This window comes from Rhinolophus ferrumequinum, chromosome 7, assembly GCF_004115265.2.
Source record: "Rhinolophus ferrumequinum isolate MPI-CBG mRhiFer1 chromosome 7, mRhiFer1_v1.p, whole genome shotgun sequence".
Classification (NCBI taxonomy): Eukaryota; Metazoa; Chordata; class Mammalia; order Chiroptera; family Rhinolophidae; genus Rhinolophus; species Rhinolophus ferrumequinum.
The window spans coordinates 18,335,449-18,354,964 of NC_046290.1; positions in this window are offsets into that span (position 1 = coordinate 18,335,449).

Here is a 19,516-nt window from a genome sequence, read left to right on the forward strand (position 1 = left end):
TTCTTCTATGTTTTCTTCTAGTAATTTTAAAGTTTTGTATTTTACATATAGGTTTATGACCCATTTTGAGTTAATCTCAAAGGGTGTAGGTCTGTGTCCAGATTCATATTTTTTGCATGTGGAAAACAGTTATTCCAGCACCATTTGATGCGAAGTCAATCTTTTCTCATTATGTTGCCTTTGCTTCTTTGCAAAGGTCAATTGTCTATGTTTATGAGGGCTTTCTATTCTGTTCAGTTGAATTGTGTCAATTATTTTACCAATTCTACACTGTCTCGATTACTATAGCTTTTATAGTAATCTTGTGGGATTGTGTCAGTCCTCTGCCTTTGTTCTTCTTCAATATTGAGTTGGCTATTCTGGGTCTTTTCTTCACCACATACGTTTTAGAATTCACAAATTAACTTGCTAGAATTTTGATTGGGAGTGCATTAAATCTATGGATCATGCTCAGAACTGACATTTTGACAATATGGTATTCCTATCCATGTACATGAATATCTCTCCATTTATTTAGTTTTCTTTGATTTGAGCCATCATTTTACAGTTTTCGTCATATAGGTCTTGCACATATTTTATTTTGCCTAAGTTTTCATTTGAAGAATGCACAATGTAAATAGTGTTGTGTTTTAAATTTTAAGTTCTACTTGTTAATTGATAGTATATAAACAATGAGTGACTTTTTTAATATTAAGTTTGCATCCTGCAACCCTGTTATAATTGCTTATTAGTTGGAGGAGCTGTTTTGTCATTTCTTTAAGTTTTTCTAAATGGATGATTATACAAACAGTTTTATTTCTTATTTCCCAATGTGCATAACTTTTATTTTCTTTTCTGTTTCACTGTGTGTGCTATAACTTCCAGTACAAAATTTAAACGAAGTGATGAAAGGGGACAGCCTTTCTTTATTCCTGATCTTAGCAAGAAATATTATAGTTTCTCACTATTAAATATGTTTGTTTGTTTGTTTTTTAATAGATGTTCTTTATAAAGTTGAAGAAGTTCCCATATATTCCTAGTTTTCTAAACGTATTTTTGCTTTTTAATTGTGTTGGATTTTGTTGAATTCTTTTTTCAGCCTCTATGGATATGGTCATATAATTTTTCTTTGTTAGCCTATTGATTTGTTATATTACATTAATTGTCAACTGTTGAACCAGACTTGCATCTCTGGGATAAATCCCACAGATTGTAGTGTAGAATTCTTTTTGTTCCTTGTTGAATTTGCTTTGCTAATACTTTTTATGCTTTTTGCATCTATATTCAAGAGATATATTGAAGGTACTAGTCTGCAGTTTTCGTGTGTTTGTTTTTCCCATGTCTTTTGTTTTCATAGTAGGATAATATTGGCATCATAGAAGGAGTTAGAAGCATTCCCTCTGCTATCTTTTGTAAGTAGTAATTGTAGAGAATTGGTATAATTTGTTCCTAAATAATTGATTGAGTTTACCATTTTGAGTTAATTTTTGTATATGGTGCATTCTTTTGCATGTGGCTATCCAGTTGTCCCAGTACCATTTGTCGAAAACACCGTTCTTTATCAATGTATATTGTTAATTCTGATAACAAATGAGACTTTGGCATGCTAAGTAGTTATGTGATATCCCCCACCCATCCCCACCCCAAGAGTCGATGTCCCCCAACATTTTGTAATAGTAGTGTTCAGTCACCTGAGATTGAGCAATGTCTGTGATATAGTCTGATTTCCGGGATTGCATGCTGGCGGCACTGACTGGTTCGGCGTGTGCCTATCCTATGCCAGCAGGGGCAGGAAACATGTTGAACCCGATTTGTGATGGAGATTGGGTATTGCAATGATTCTCCATAAGGAGGAATTTTCAGCAAGTGTGAATCATAAGCTTGTGTTAAGACCCTGCCCTTTGTACACACCACATGTCACCTCTACCAATTGGATGGCTTAGTAAGGCCCTAAAATCAGCCCTGCCTGGATCGGCCCATAATCCTGGTGGAGCACTGAGAAAATAGTTGCATTTGACTATTTAGAGGAGGAAGTAAACCTGTGGTAAACCCGTAGAAGGATCATTAATGAGAGAAAAAAAAAAAAAAATTAAAGTCTATTCTTTCCCTCATTTAATGGTCTTAACACTCTTGTTGAAAATCAGTAAACCATAGCTGTATGGGTTCATTTTGAATTCTCAATTATATTTTATCTCTCTGTGTACTTTTCCTTGTGTCAGTACCACACTCTCTTGATTAGGGTTGCTTTGTAGTAAGTTATAACTTCAGGAAGTGTGAATCCTACTTTAATCATTTTAGCTCCTCAAGGTCCCTTGAAATGAATTTTAGAATATGCTTGCCTGTTTCTACAAAGACATTATCTGGGATTTTGATAGGTGTTGCTCTGACTCTGCAGATCAGTTTGGAGAGTATTGCCATCTCAGCAATGTTAGTTCTTTTTATTTATGAACATAGGAGAATTTCCATTGATGTATCTCTTCTTTGATTTTTTAAAAAATAATGAGTTATAATTTTCAGAGAATAAATTTTGAATTGCTTTCATTAATTCTATTCCTAATTATTTTATATTTATTTATTTTTTGGTATTTTGAATTATTATTTTTTTTAGCTTCATTTTTGGAATGTTCATTGCAAGGTATAAAATAAAATTTATTTTAGTATATTGTTTTGTATTCTGCAACCTTGCTGAACTTATTTATTGATTCTAATAATATTTTACAGGATTTGTTTGGATTTCTATATCTAAGATCATGTATGTCATTTGTACATACATATAATTTTACTTCTTCATTTATAATTTGCACATGTTTTATTTATTTTACTTGCTTACATATATTGCCTGGAATCTTCAGTACAATGTTGAATACTAGTGGAGAGAGAAGACACACTTGTCTTCCTCCTGATCTAAAGAATAAAGCATCCACTCCTCACCATTATGTATCATGTTATCTGTAGGTTTGTTTGTTTGTTTTTAGGCATTCTTTACAGGTTTAGGAAATTTCCTTCTAGTCCCCATATTTTTACTGTTTTGTTTTGTTTTGTGTTAAATCATGGAATGGTATTGGAATTTGTCAAATACTCTTTGTGCTTCTACTGAGATGGTTAAGCATTTTTTTTTTAAAATTTATCCTATTAGTCTTATTTATTATATTAGTTAATTTTCTATTGTTAATTTTCTATTGTTTAACTTTTGAATACAGTTTTTTAATAGTGCTTGATTTTTTCTTATGAGCTGTTAATTGGAATCAGTTGAATCCTTTGAAAGCTGGATTTTAAAATTTATTTAGGCAGACTCAGAGCATTATTTTTTGAAGGGATAACTTAGCCCAGATATCATGGCAATAAACTTCTGAGAATCTGCTGTTATATCGTATGTTACGAAATATTTTTTAATATATTGGTTAGACAACAATCTATTTCCAGTTTATGTGATATGCAGACATGGTTCTGTCTGTTCATTTATAATGATTTTTACCCCGTAAGTAAGTGTTCTCCATACATAAAAATCAGAAATCAGAGAAAAAAAAAAAATCAAGAGACTCCTTTGCCAAACTCCAAATTTTTTTTTTTTAGGTAGCAACCTCCATTCAGTACTCTGCTTAGCAAAGTTTGCCTGCCTTTTCTTCTCCAGACTACAGCAATGTCAGCTACCTTAGGGAGACTGTCATGCTCTCCCTGGGTTCTGCCTCCCTTCTGAGGCCATCAAACTGCCTCCACAAAATAAGCTAGGTAACTCTAAGGCTAACAATTTTTCCTCCTTAATTCTCTTTTGGTATATGTCCTTTGATGCCTATTATCCAACGTATGAAAACTATTCCTGCACATATGTTGTTTAGTATTCTACTTGTTTAAGATTGGAAAGTAAATATGATCCCCCTTATTACTTCATCTTCAATGGGAGTGGCATTTCTCTTCATCCTACACAACTATGAATTTGTTTATCTAAGTCAGTGTGATATACAGATAATTCATAACAGAGTGCTGTTTTACATAGCAGGTTATAGCATTATTTAGACCATGTACAAATTGTTCCATATTTGTCCAGTTAGAGAATCCTAAGCTGGAGTCTATGTTCTGTACACATGGCCCCATTCTTTGTACATCTGCTTTCTTGAACAACAAAATGTCCCAGGTTCAACTTGTACCTTTTTCTGTTTTGTCTTCCTTCCTTCCTTCCTTCCTTCCTTCCTTCCTTCCTTCCTTCCTTCCTTCCTTCCTTCCTTCCTTCTTTTTTTTCTTCATGACTTCCTTTAGTCAGATATTTCTCCACAAGCCCTGACTAAATTTAGTGGAAAATGGTGTTTCAAAAGTAAAATCTGGGTGCTAAGCTGTACTCATTTTTCCCCATGCCAGTATCAATGTATGACTTTTGGTTACTCAAACCTTATTTTTAATATTATAGTTTCATACTTTTATTAAACATAGCTTTCAGTATTTCATACAAAAGTTATTCCTAAGCTTTGTTTTATTTTTTTCTATCATTAATGAAATATGTTTTTTTTCCATATTTAGTTATTTTGGGATATATAAATGTGTTGCTGCCGTACATTTAGATTGTAATCAAATACATATTAATTCTTATTAATTACAATTTCCTTACTTTCTTAGGTTTTCTGGTATTATTTTAAGTAAGTTTTCTATTTGTTTCTATAGTTATGAATCACGATATTCTGTCTTAATGATTTTATAAGTAAATTGGTCACTAAACATTAAACCTATTAGTATTCCAATGAACATTTAATATGGATAAGTTGAATAATATTACACTGAAACTAAATTTAATATAATATCTTTATAGACTTTTGCTACCAAAGCTATTCTCTGTATCTTTCAAATATTTCATCATCCTCATGTGTCCTGAAATTTTCTGTAGCAAAATGTCACAGTCTGGTACTCCATCCAGAGAACACATTTCTTAGAGATATTAGTAATTAAGGAAGCAACTAAAACAAGAAAAAAAGTCTGTATTAAACAAAGTCAAACAGTCTCTTTACTGCAAGGCTCATCAGAACCATTAAAATTCTAATGTGTACTATGATCCTTGAGGTGTTGTGTTGGAGATAAGGATAACTATTGACCTTGAAGTATTTCGTTCTGGCTCTTCTACTTGTAATAGCTCCCTGATGTTCTGTGGAACATTCTTTGGGAAGTAGTGTTCTCTGACTTGGCTTTTCTATCTTGTCCTAATACAAAACTTTGGGTATAACTTTTTCTCATTTTTTTAAGGATTTTTTTTAATATTTGAAAAGCATTACGTTTTCATTGGTTCCACTTACATAAGTCTTTACTGTAAGACTGAATTGGTTATATTTCCCTATAAATACTCTCTCACATAGATGCATGTGTATTAATGATTTTAGAGGCAAAGATAAACATTGTAAACTTACGTTATTTAGCATAACCAGAAGAAGCATGGTGGAGGATGCTATATATAATGTATTGAAAGTATTGAATCTGACCAGTATAACATACAGAAGTTTAGCTTGTCTTTAAAACACCTTATATACTCATATTACTGTACAAGTAATATATAAAACAATTCATTAGCATTTAATGTTTTATATTCTTGAAGGAAGGACATTATGCTTAGTTTGAATAAACCTTTGAAATGCAATAAGTTCCAATTATTTTCTTTCCAAAATATCTACAATAACTATAATAATTATTTTTCCAGTGAAAGAAATATTAACAGTTAATCCTCCCACTTCCTGAATTGACTTGATTAATTTTGCTGAGTATATTTTCATTCATGCAGTGTTTGAGTTGACCTGTATGCTCTCTAAGATCTCTTCTACTTCTAATTTTCTATCAATTATTTCTAAATTAAATTTTTTAAATAATCTGCCTGCTACCATTACCAAATCTAATTGTATGTTAATATGAGAATTTGCTTCAAAACAGATAGACTCGGTTCTGGGAAAGATGACAGAATAGGTAAAAATTGTGTTCGCCTTCTCCACTGACCACATCAAAATTACAGCTAAACTACGGAATAACCATTGTTGAGAACCACCTGAAGTCTACCTGCACAGAAGTACTATAGCTGATAATATAAAGAAAAGCCTTGATGAGACTAGTAGGAGGGGAGGAGATGTGGAATGGGCTGATCCCACACCTGCATGTGGCACTTAAAAATTGGGAAGAATATCACCTGTGAAAGGCCCCCTACCCCCCACCTAAGAGGACAGAGTGGTCCCAGCCCCACACAAGATATCTCTAACCCAAGGTTCCAGTGTCAGGAAGAGAAGCCCCCACAACTTCTGGTTGCGAAAACTAGCAGACTGTGGCTGAGTGAGACAGAGTGCTGCTAGTGTCCCAGCCCCTCTTCTTAAAGGGCCTGCACCTGGACTTACTCACTGTTGTATTCACTCCCTCTGAGCTCCAGGGTTGGACAATAGCACAAAAGATCCCAGGGACATATGGGGAAGAACTAAATGGTCTGGCTTCTGGGCAAGAGCTGAAGGAGCAGTTTTCTCCCAGACAGAGGTGCAGGCAGAGACCATGGCTACTTTGTTGAGCCTTCCCACATCCCAGCCTGCAGAGGTAGGTGGCTGCTGCTATATCTGAGTCTCCATCAACTTGCTACCACAATTGACCCTACCCTGGTGATTCCCTGAGACCCTGCTCCACCCAACTTGAGGACCCACCCAAGCCATTTCCTGTGGCTTTTCCATACAAATAGCCCATCTTGACTCATGCTGCAGAGTTTCTTAAAACCACTCAAAAGTTCACAAACCACAAAAACAAGCAGTGTCCGTCTTTGGGGAGTTTCTTAAAACCACTCAAAAGTTCACAAACCACAAAAACAAGCAGTGTCTGTCTTTGGGGTGCCCTATACCTCTTGATAAGCAGTCCCAAGCTCAGCATTAGTGGCAGCTGTCCTCAGTTTGCATCTTAGCCTCTCCCAGGTACCTCTAAACCCAACACAAGTGACAATCATTTGCAGATCTCTTTGTCGTTCATAGCAAGTAGCCCCAGGCAGGGCATAGGCAGCGGCTGACCCTGACCTGCACTACAGCTCCTCCTAAGAGACCCCATAACAAACACACTCAGTGACCTGCTTCAGACCACACCAGAGCACCACCTAACCACCTCCACAAACAATACATCAAGAGGTAGACTGGGCAGGCACCAGAGCCTTGCTAAAGCAAATCCTGTTCCATAATGTCAGCCTCTGCACAAAGCTCCTCCACTGTAGTAACAGCCAGTCTACACAACCAATCAGCTTGCGAGTCATTTCCTTCCATTCTTGTGTAAACAGCTGCTAAGGCTCAGCTACTGTGTATCCCTGAAAATAAGACCTAGCCGGACAATTAGTTCTAATGTGTTTTTGTATCAAAAAGTAATATAAGACCCGGTCTTACATTATATAAGACAGGGTCTTATATTATAGTAAAATAAGACCAGGTATTATATTAATTCTTGCTCCAAAAGATGCATTAGAGCTGATTGTCCGGCTAGGTCTTATTCTTGGGGAAACACAGTACAATAGGAGCACAACCCACACTAGGGACACACTGGAGGACCCTGTTTTGGTGACCAGGAATACTGTACCACTGTGCCCCACAGGACATCTATTGCATAAGCCCATTCTACTATGACAAGGAGATGTAGCAGCTTTCCCTAGTACATAGAAACAAACACTGGGAGGCAAACAAAATGAGGAGATAAAGAAACATGTCCAATATAAAAGGACAGAAAAAATCTCCAGTAAAAGAACAAAACAAAATAGAGAAAAGCAACTACCAGATTTGGAGTTCTAAACACTGGTTATAAGGATGCTCAGTGATCCAGTGAGAACTTCAACAAAGAGATAGGAGACAAAAAACAACCAGTGAGAAATGAAAAATACGCAGTCAACAGTAGATTAGATAAAGCAGAGGATTGAATCAGCAATTTCAATGATAAGGTAACAGAAAATAGACAATCAGAACAGCAAAAAGAAAAACAAATTAAAGAAAAAAAATGAGGATAGTTTAAGTAGCCTCTGAGAATATGTCAAGCATACCAATTTTTGCATCATGGGGGTAACAGAAGAAGAAGCGCGAGAGTAAGGAACTGAAAACCTGATAAAGTATAAACATACAGGCTCAGGAAACACAGAAATCCCCAAATAAAATGAACCCAAAGAGACTCACATCAAGACACATAATAATTAAAATGATAAAGGTTAAAGACAAAGAGAGAATCTTAAAAGCAGTGCAAGAGAAAAGCAGTTACCTACAAGGGTACTCCCATGAGACTGTCAGCTGATTTCTCAACAGAAACTTTGCAGGTCAGAAGGAATTGGCATAAAATATTCACAGTAATGGAAAGCAAGGACCTATGATCAAAATAACTTTACACAGCAAAGCTATCATTTAGAATCCAAGGGCAATTAAAGAGCTTCCAAGATAAGACAAAGCTAAAGGAGTTCATCAGCACTAAACCAGGATTATAACAAATGTTAGGGAACTTAAAAAAGAAGGAGAAGGGGAAGGGGGAGGGGGAGGTGGAAGGGAAGGGAGAGGAGGAGGAGGAGGAGGAGGAGGAGGAGGAGGAGGAGGAGGAGGAGAAGAAGAAGAAGAAGAAGAAGAAGAAGAAGAAGAAGAAGAAGAAGAAGAAGAAGGATCAGCAATATGAATACTAAAATGGCAATAAATAGATATCTGTCAACAATTACTTTAAATTTAAATGGATTAAAGATAGGTAGCTGAATGTATAAGAAAACAAGACCCCAACATATGCTGCCTACAAGAGACTCATTCCAGATTGAAAGACACACACAGACTGAAAATGAAGGGATGGAAAATATATTTAATGGAAAAATAAATAAATAAACAACTGGGGTAGCAATACCTATACCAGAGAAAATAGATTTTAAAACAAAACCTATAACAGGAGACTCAGAAGGACTTAGCAATTTCACCTCTGGTTATTCATCTAAAAAATCCAAAACACTAATTTGAAGACATATGCACCATGTGTTCATTGCAGCATTATTTACGGTAGTCAAGATATGGAAGCAACCTAAGTGTCCATTGATAGATGAATGGATTGAGAAGAAGTGGTACATATATACAGTGGAATGTTACTCAGGCATAAAATAGAACAAAATCTTGCCATTTGCAACAACATGTATACACCCAGAGGGTATTATGCTAAGTGAAATAACTCAGACAAAGACAAAGACTATATTATTTTACTTATATGTGGAATCTAAAAACAAAATAAATGAACAAACAAAACAGAAATAAACTCAGGACACAGAACATTCTCATGGTTGACAGAGACAGATAGGAGGGGGGTGGGTGAATGGGTGAAAACAGGAAGGGGGTTAAGAAGTCCAAATTGGTAGTTCCAAAATAGTCATGGGATGTAAAGTATAGCATGGGGAATATAGTCAGTAATATTGTAACAACTATGTATGGTGTCAGAAGGGTGCTAGATTTGTTGGGGTGATCACTTCATAAATTATGTAAATGTCTAATAACTATGTTGTACACCTGAAACTAATGTAACATTGTATGCCAACTGTAATATATATATTATATATATATTATATTTATATATATTGTAATTATATATATAAACAGACTCTGTTTTTCTTTAAACTGTGTGGGATCTTAGAAGTTTAGCACTGGCTTTATTTCTATAACTCAAATAGCAAAGTCATCTAGCGTTTTGTGACTAATTTTGGTTCTCTTTCTTGTAGAAAAAGAAAGGAGAAATCACTTTCCCTTACTAAATATCACATTTTTAGATCTAACCACACAGGGTGTTCAGTCCGGTGACTTTGAGAGCAGCTGGCATCTGCTCTGCTTGGATGGTCCTGGGAATTGAAACTTTCAGCAGTCAAATGAGTTCCCAAGAACTCTAGGGCCTTGTTGGATAGTATTTGATGAAGATCAGTTTTCATTTTTATACATGGAATTTCATTTAAAAAAATACTGAACTTCTTTAAAGCACCACTGTCTTAGGTTTCGAGGCAACAGTTTCATAGTGCCAAATCAGTCACTAAAAAATGGTAAGAAATGTATACATATTTTTAGCATTTGTTTTCATTTTTATTGCAACCAGTAAGACTAGCCAAACGTACTTAATTATTTAGATGGATTATGAGTGATTCAGAATAAATAAATACATAGTGTTCAATTCAGTTTGCCTCTCTCTTTTCTGCCTTGTGTTACAATATATCAATAGTGGAGAATAGTTTTGAAATGGGTTTTCCATAGAAATAATTTTGAGGTTATTTTGTTCCCATGTTTGCATTTTGCCAAAAGACTAATATTTAGAAGATACTGAAAAATCTTTAGTAGCTCATGAAAGATTTTGGTAAAATGAATAACATATATTGATCTACTCTGCATTTAGATAACTAAATTTATGTTTTCTGTGGAGAGTGATTGAGAAGGCCTAAATGATTTACATTTATAATCAAACCTTAGATACTATTCTTTCTTCTTAAGTTTATATTTCTGATTTCATGGCTATAGAGTGATTTAGGAGAAATTATTTTCAAATATTGATCTTAGATATCTGATTTGCAATAAATGTATCATACGGTCAGTGGCTAACAAAGATTTTCACAAGTTTACATGTATAGACCAAATTAAATTAATTGATATGTATGTCAAAAGACCAGATTATTTTAAGATTGTGTTACTTTTTAGATACTTCCCATTGCTTTTCAGATATTAAATGGGCATTTTTACTTGCACTAATATAGTATGTGGTATCCTATGGTATGTCTGGATTAATTATTTCATTACAGCAATTTCTTGATTTAAATAAGTTATACTTATTCTCTTATTATGTATATTTTTCACTTGCCAATAATGTATTGCTTGAAATTGCTTTATTATATTGTTAAATACAGGAGTGCTTTATACCATTTTTCTTTCCTCATGTGAACACTATTTAAAAGATACAGAATATCAAACATTTGCTAGCATGTTCTTTTATTTGTTGTATGCCTTTGGTTTAGCAGGTTATGAAACTTTACTTGAATTGCAATTTTTACATTTATTAAACATGTGTCTATTCACATTAGATTAACCTTAACTAAACTAAGTGTATAGTTCTAATAATGTCTGTACATTTCATATAACAACCAAATGGTAAATGCTGATTATATTTCTGTATGTATACCTATACCTATATCTATCTAAATTATTGATATTTCTATAGAGTGGTAAAATTATAAAATATGATTATAAATATTAAATTCAATTATGAAAACTAATTTATGATCATTTATTAAGCGTGTATTATTTTAGTTACAACTTTAACAATTAATGGTAACTGACACTAATGATAACTTTTATAAAGAATTGGAGTAACTCTAATATTCTCTTGTTCCCCCAAAATATATCATATTTTTTTAAAAAAAGACTTAATTTGTATATATTTTTTAAACTCATTCAATACCTAATTTCTATTTTTAATGGCAGGATATTTTCTAATAAGTGATTTTCTTTTATTTCCCTATTCCCGAAATTTAAGTTTTCAAAACCTCTCCCAGAATAAACCATGTTGTGCCTGATGTGAGCATTAATGTAACTGTACAAATGCAAACAATAACATTCCACCTAGAGTTTGTGTTCATTCATGAAACACAAATATGCTTATATATTACAAATATAATATAATAAATGCATATATACACATATGTTTGTGTATTTACATATATATGTGTGTATTTCCATATCTACACACATATGATTTCTATTTTAGTCACTCAAACAGATTTTACAAATGAATCAATTTTATGAGTGTTTGAAAAATGGATAGTTGATAACCATAAAATTAATTGTAATTTTACTAATCTCTTTCTTCTCATTGCATACTTGTGGATTTGTGGGTCTTTATTGTTTCTTAATGTATAGAGCACATTAAATTAGTTAATATGTATGTCAAAAGACCAGATTATTTTAAGATTGTGTTACTTTTTAGATACTTCCCATTGCTTTTCAGATACTAAATTTACATTTATACTCCCACTAGTATAGTATATGGTATCCTCTGGTATGTCTGGGTTGATTATTTCGTTACAGCAATTACCTTATTTAAATATTTAGCTATATTTTAATGTAGTTCTACTTTAAAAAGTTTTAGTTTTAAAAATATCAATTGTATTAGTAGTTTAATATGTGATAGTGCAACGTAGTAGTATTATTACATCTTATTCAATATTCTCTTCCTTTCTCTTTCCCTTCCTTCCTTTGTTCTTTCTTCTACAACCTTCCTTCCCCTACTATTTTCCTTTTACCTTGTCTGTAGTTTCTTTTCTATTCTTCCAAATTAACATTGTAATAACATTACCAAATGAGAAAAATTGATAAGCCCATTAGAATATTGATATCACAATTATGCCACACTTATAAATTCATTTTGGGAAAATTCATGTCTTTACACTATTGAGTCTGCCTGTGCAATAGGATTTTTATAACATTTTCCACTTCTTCTCTTATAACTTATTTATTTTATTAAGAAAAAAACAAAAAAGGAAATAAGTCTATGAAATCATATGTAAGCCTCTTGAGTATGGTTTTGGATAAGTAAAATAATTGCCTATTTTTCTGCATAGTATAATGCCTGGGATGGTTAAAACCTATCTGGGTAGTAATTGGAAATAAATTTATAGTCCATGGGAAAAACAAGAAGGAAGTGAAAGCAGTAAATCTGTAAATGCCCGCTTGGTTCATGGGTCATCACACACCAGTACATATTGTACTACCAATGTGTTAGGGATGCTCTGGCCAAAATTTCAGTTTAGTATGTATGTATGTATTATGATGATGATGATTATTTTAATAAGCAATGCATTATTTATTCCTCAGCATTAATATATGATTTACATTGATTGTATAATTTTCCTACTTTTATACTTTTTCATTCTTGATCAAGATTGAAAAAATGAAGTGGGGGAGGAGAATGAGACAAAGTAACCTACGCATTGATTTTAGTTCAGAACTTAAGCTGGAGATAGTGAAGAAAATTCTGATATTTTATCAGATTAAACACCTACATAGAGTTTATAAAAAGCTATTCTACATGTCTTTGTTTTTCAAAAGCATGTCCTTTATGTATCCTGTTTGGGATTTGCTTGACCATGGCTTGAAGAATAGAAGGACCAGAAACCTAGATTTGTGTATATACTCTGATTGCTTATATTTTCAAATGGTTCCTCTAATTTTTAATATTAAGGATATATCTATACTGTATTGTAACTATGCATTATTCCATGAATTTGATTTGTTGAACCAAATCTACGTGTCTCTAAGCTCTCTTTTAGATGTTTACCTCTAAATTATAATAGTTTTTAATTTTGTCTACTCTTTTTTCGATACTACACTAATTTGCATGTGGCATCTCAGTTCTCTGAGTGTCATAATTACCAAGTGTTTCTGTCATTGTTTCATTTCTGTATTTCTTTCTGCAGGCTTTTGTATTGCTTCCATTTAGATTTTGTACCATCTTTCAACAACTCACCCAAGTTTATAATTCCCATTTTCCTTTCAGCATTTTATTTTACCATTTCCCCATCTTTTCCTATTTCTTGGTCAGATTGGTCAATTTTTTTTTTTTAAATCACAAATGGTTTCATACTTTTCTCCAATATTCAATAGTGATTATTCTCAAAAGCAAGATTTTTTTTCTTTTTTTTTTTTTTTTTTTAATTCAGTGCTTCGGTTTAATTATTTTTCTAACCATTGTAGTTAGAGAGGTCATGCAAAATACGGGACCACACACAAAGTTACATCGTCTCCTTGGTTCCTCTTACTACATGTTTAGTTTATTTATGGTCTTTCTCTCAAAATTTAAGTTGAAGCAGAATTAACTTCTAGACGATGATTTAGCTTATTCAGGAATTGGTGTGAGGATAGATTTTCTGTGCTAAGTCCTTGTAGCATCTTCACACACATATACCGGTGTCCCTTTTGAGTGAATAAATCATGAATCATCATTCCTTTTGCATTAGGCATTTCAGTCTAGGATCATGGTTATTTAAAGGTAGTAAAGGTAGTAAAGGTATTTAAGGCCTCACTTTACCCTCCTGCTAAGATTATAAGTATAATGCAAAAACTACCCATTTGAATTAGGTTCTGTGCTTGCAGCCTTGTTGCCTAGTTACCTTAATATATAATGTTTGTTCCTGGATAACATGAAGCAGTAAGTAGTTTATCCTGTTCATCAGTGATAGTGAATCGCTACCTTATTTCTCAACAGCACTGTTACCAAAGTCCTCCCTACTGCATACTTCAAGGAGAAAAAAAAGTGTATATATACATATATATACATACACACACGCACACACACACACAGACTCACATGAGTGTGTGTGTATACATACTTAGTTTGTATATATTATATATTGTATATATAAAATTACATGTATGTACATATGTTTATATATAAACTTTACTAGTTGCTTCTAGAATTATACAGTGTTTAAAAGAAAGGTAAATGAAGCAACCCCAGGCTGCTACATAAACCCGTTTTTTATTTCTTTATTTATTTTATTTTACTTTTATTTTTATTTGTATATATTTTTTGCCAGAAGGGTTACTTTCATTAAAAGATTAGTGCTGTTCTCCTCTCATTTATTTGGTATCACAGTGTGGTTTCACATTTATTCTAAATTCATTGGAAAACATCACATGGGCTTCAACAACATTTCAGAAGGGACTTAAGCCGGCAAATATACCCTCAAACTTTAAACTGGAAAAGCGCAGTTAAGTACTATGGGACAAGGAAAAAAGAATCTTTGTTTCTTTAATTTTTCAAAATGAAGAATTAAAATAAGAAGTTATTCAGGATGAATTTCCACTCTTTCATCTGATATGCTAATCTGAGTGTTCATTACAGGATATTGTTTATGTACTTTGAAAACTACTTGGGAAGCATTACATGACAGCTGTCTTCTTAATACCCTCACAGAAATTAGTTCTTCTATTTTGGGAAACTATCCCAGTGATCCCAATACAGCTCCAGAAATAAATATGCAAATCTACTTCAGAATTATCCACAGACTGTATATTATAGATGTCTGTGATTCAAAGTACTTACTAGCTAAAATATATACCTGTACACAATGATAATATGCAAGTAGATTTAACTTGATATAATTAAAGCAATTAAAACTAATGATGCAATAAAAATAAAATACAGGTAGATAGACTTACATGAGAAACTTATTGACAGTAATAACCATTCTGGAATTAAATTTTCCTCAGTAAAGTTAACACTTTCCATTAAAGAACTCCATGCAATTCACTAATTTAAATATATATGTTATAAAATAAACATCTGCTTATGATAAAGTTCATTTTTACCATTTTAACACTAGTCAAATGAGAAAATTTGTTTCTGCAAGGAATCAAATAAAAATAGGGACAAAAATTAAGAATGCCAAAATTGCCAATTGGAATAATGGGTAAGAAAATTGTTATGCATAAAATAATCAATTATGTAAACCAAAATATTGCAATAAAGATATGAATGTCTGTTTTAAGTATAACTTTAAATCATTAAATAATACAGTATTACTTAAAAAGCACTATTTGATATCTTTGATTAATTAACCGTTCTTATTTAAGTGGATAAAGAAATATCCTTTAAGTCAGTGATTTTATGGCTTTCTGTTGTAATTGATCAGTATACAGTATACGTAGTAGTAATGCTTCATAGGCTGTATATTGCATATATTGATAAATTCATATATCACTGGGAAATAACTATATCTGGTTATACTTATGTATAAATTGCAGTGAAATTTTTGCCTCTTGGTTAAAGGTAATTCTGTGTGAAATCCAACATTTGTAAACTTATGAAGGCCATTTAAAAATTAACATTCTGGTATTATTCTAATGGTGCTGTGTTTTCTCATTTGTGAATTAAATTTTCCCATAATAGCAAAATAATGCTGCTTAACTAAATTATTCATAACTCCATGTTGTGATCCATTTTTCACTTTTATCTTATAATACAATTTAGTAACATGAGTGTTTTGAAACTACTCTTTGTGCAATCAGGTATCATTAATGTATAATAATTATTGGAATATTAGGTCAATATAACCTGAATCTTTTAAATAAATGTCTAATTTTATTGTCTGTTACATTCAGTAAACAAAATTAGTAAATGAAAAATGTGTCTATTAGAGAGAAAGCATGATTTATAATTGTATGCAATCATCATTTATGATAGCTAATTTCATCTGTAATTATTACATTAAATTGTCAATAACGAAGTTCTGCAGAAGTGTTTTAGAAGCACCAGTGGTATAATAGCAGAGATATTTTGTGAAGCATTGCTTTAACTTTCAGGTAAATAAGCCAACTGGCTTTTACTGGCATGTTAGAAAAGAAGTTTCCTGTATCAACATTAGAAAGAAACAGTTCCCAAATTTTAGGTATGAAAGGTATTAAACCACTCAGAAATGGGAGGAGCATTTTGATGTAATTTAGTGTAAATGTTAATGTCCAATCAATCTTTGCAAATCCAATAATAACATTGGTTTTTAAAACCATTAAAGAACAAATAGATGTCTTTGTGTTTAATCAAATATGCTCTTGTAGAAAAGTATATTGTACTATACTAGATATTTTATATAATAATCTCAATTATCAAATAAATAGAAGTGTATCCAAACTTTCACTAGAATTGGCCAGTACAATTGGGCAAAAAAAGAGAAGAATTTAGTATAAACACATTGGAATATTGCCCACACATTTTACCTTAATACATCTGTTTCCATAGGGAGATAACATACTTCCCATAGGATGTGTTCTAATATGTCTTTTACAAATGCTTAATTAATTTGCACAATATATTATTTCAACTTCTCAAAGTTTATATTCCAATAGATGAAAAGACAATAGTTCATAAAATTATCATATACATACATTTTTGTACCCTAATATTTATTGATTGCACTTGCTAATATTAATGTAACTGTTTTTAAGATGTTAACATTTTTCTCAGCTACCAATGTATACACTGGTTAGTATATTAGAATTTTTTTCCTCATTAACAGTGTACTATGTATGTTCATTGAAGAGAGCTTAGTTTTTCTAATCGATAATTTGATGAATTTTAGTAATAGTAAATATCTTTTTGAGTCTTTCAAAACTATCCACTTATTTTTCTAAAACTCCTTGCTAAATTATATACACAAAATCGTTTCTTTTTATCTTTCATGCAGGTAAAGATATAAAATATGAAACATATTATAAGCCCAATCTCCAATAATTCTTTAGCAATGGGGAATGTACCATACTTGAATGTAGAAAGCAAAGGGAAGGAAATCACTTAGTATTCACTAAAAGATATAATTAATTCCATGTCCTTCCTTGATCAGGCAGCTTTTTCAGAAGCTATTAAAATACCATTTATATGTCATCTTGTATTTGCTATTTCGAGGGCAAACTCACTTTAAAGGTATTATAAAACCTTAATCTCTTTTATCTTAGGCCTATACACATTTTAGGGAAACTGCTTAGACATTGCAAAATTTTCTGTTTGATATGTTTTAGAAATTTGAATGGAACCTTTGTTGAGTTCATGTTAAATTTTAAGTTCCAGATGAATTATACACAGTACTTTTGGTAATTCACATTATAATTAGAATCTGATTTTCTCCCAGTAAAATGCTATTTATACTTTGAGAATAAAATGATAAAATGGTTTTTATTTGCATTTATTCTAAATTAGATGACTTTTTCCTTCACTGCAGTTGTAACTATAGAGAGCATGTAGAGCATCTTTATCTGCCAAACATAATCGCTATGTATAGGAGGATCAACACTTTTCAAATTATAATTTGCGTCATAAATCACCTAGAGATATTTTCAAATGCAGACTTTATAGGTCTAGTATGGGGTCTGAGAGTCTACATTTTTAATAGGCTCCCAAGTAGTCTTCATTCGGCCTGCACACAGACAACTTTGATTATCAACATCAATATACTCAGGAAATAATTCTTCAATTGCCAGTCCTGGTAAGTTTATATATTTTTGAAAGAGATGTGTCTGTAACCATTTCATTTATGTCCTTGAAAAAAATTTGAAACTAGAACCCAAAGACAGTTTAAGTGTTTGCATCTATAAGTATTGTCATTTTTTTTGCTGTCTGTAGATAGTATGGTATCAGCCAGTCAGCCTCGCCCCATTTCAACAGGTTGACAAATGCCATCTTCACTACTGAGTCACTCAGTAGTGAAGCATTCTTCTGTCATGTCCTTCAGCTAAATGCAAAACAAAAATCGAGAGGAAGAAGCCTTTAGATTGGAATTTCAGTGTTTCCACTTTTCACTTTGTGTAAAAAGATTTGTAAGACCATAAATGAATATTTTGTTCAATATTATATAACTGCCGACTCTTTAAAATGACATATGATCTTGCCATTTTGTTACATTAACGTTTCCTTACCCTTAACTTAGAGCAGATTTAATCAGAAAATACCTGAAACAACATTATTTCATGGTAATATGAAGCAGGTTATGGGGAAAAACTTATTTTCTGAAAAGCCTATAAACAGACCAAAGTTAAAATGATAGATAAAGAAAATTTATTCCCAGGGTAATCACATTTTCTCCATCTGCTGCATTATATAATAAACCTGCTTAATTTGGTTTTCAAATGTTAGCTAACAGCTTGTCTAAAGGTTTTCATATTTTCTTTTCATGGCCCAAAGTTTGTATGTTGCCCTTTAAAAAACATTCTCTGTTTGAAATAATAAAAATAAAGCCATTTAATGCTTATCTATGTCATAAATCGCGTACATTATGTTGAAAATAGGCGTTCAATTTCATGATTTTCCTGTATTAATATTATAAAAAAGTAAGCATATTGTTGTATTCATGCAGGCTCTAAATAAAACCAGAACACAAAACATACAAAATGGCCATATCATGGATATTTTTTAAAAATTTACCAAGAGCAAAGTTAGTATCAATAATGTTTCCAAATTTATAAAGATTTGACAAAGACATTATTGTGTGACTTGAAAGACTGTTTTTAGGATTTTTCTTTTCTTCAGCAATCAGACATTAAAGAAAATAATTCTTATAAAATCTGTTTTTACCTTTTTTCACCTCTGTTCTTTGGCAAATAGATAAAAAATTCTTTTAAGATTATAAAATTTGCAAATTTATTCTATATCATAGACAGTTAGAAATGTCTTTCCTAGATTTTCTAAAACATATAAAATAAATAATACTTAAAAAAATGTGCTAGTGATTTGGAAACTGAGCAGATGTTATGCTTCTAGGCTTTCAAGGTTGCATCAGTAGAACATACAACAGTTAAATGCACCCAACGTTAATAATTGACATAAAGAGGTCCTTTCATTCAATATCATTTCATTATGATGTTGATGAGATGCCATAGGAACTCAATTTAACTCTTGTTTATACCAATTAGCCTATGGTAAAATTTGTTTTGTCATACATCATTTTGCTTAAAGTTGCAGAACTTATAACAACATTAAGTGAGGACTTACTGTATCAGGATAGACAACATAAATTAAACTTCTTAAAGACCTAAAAGTGTCC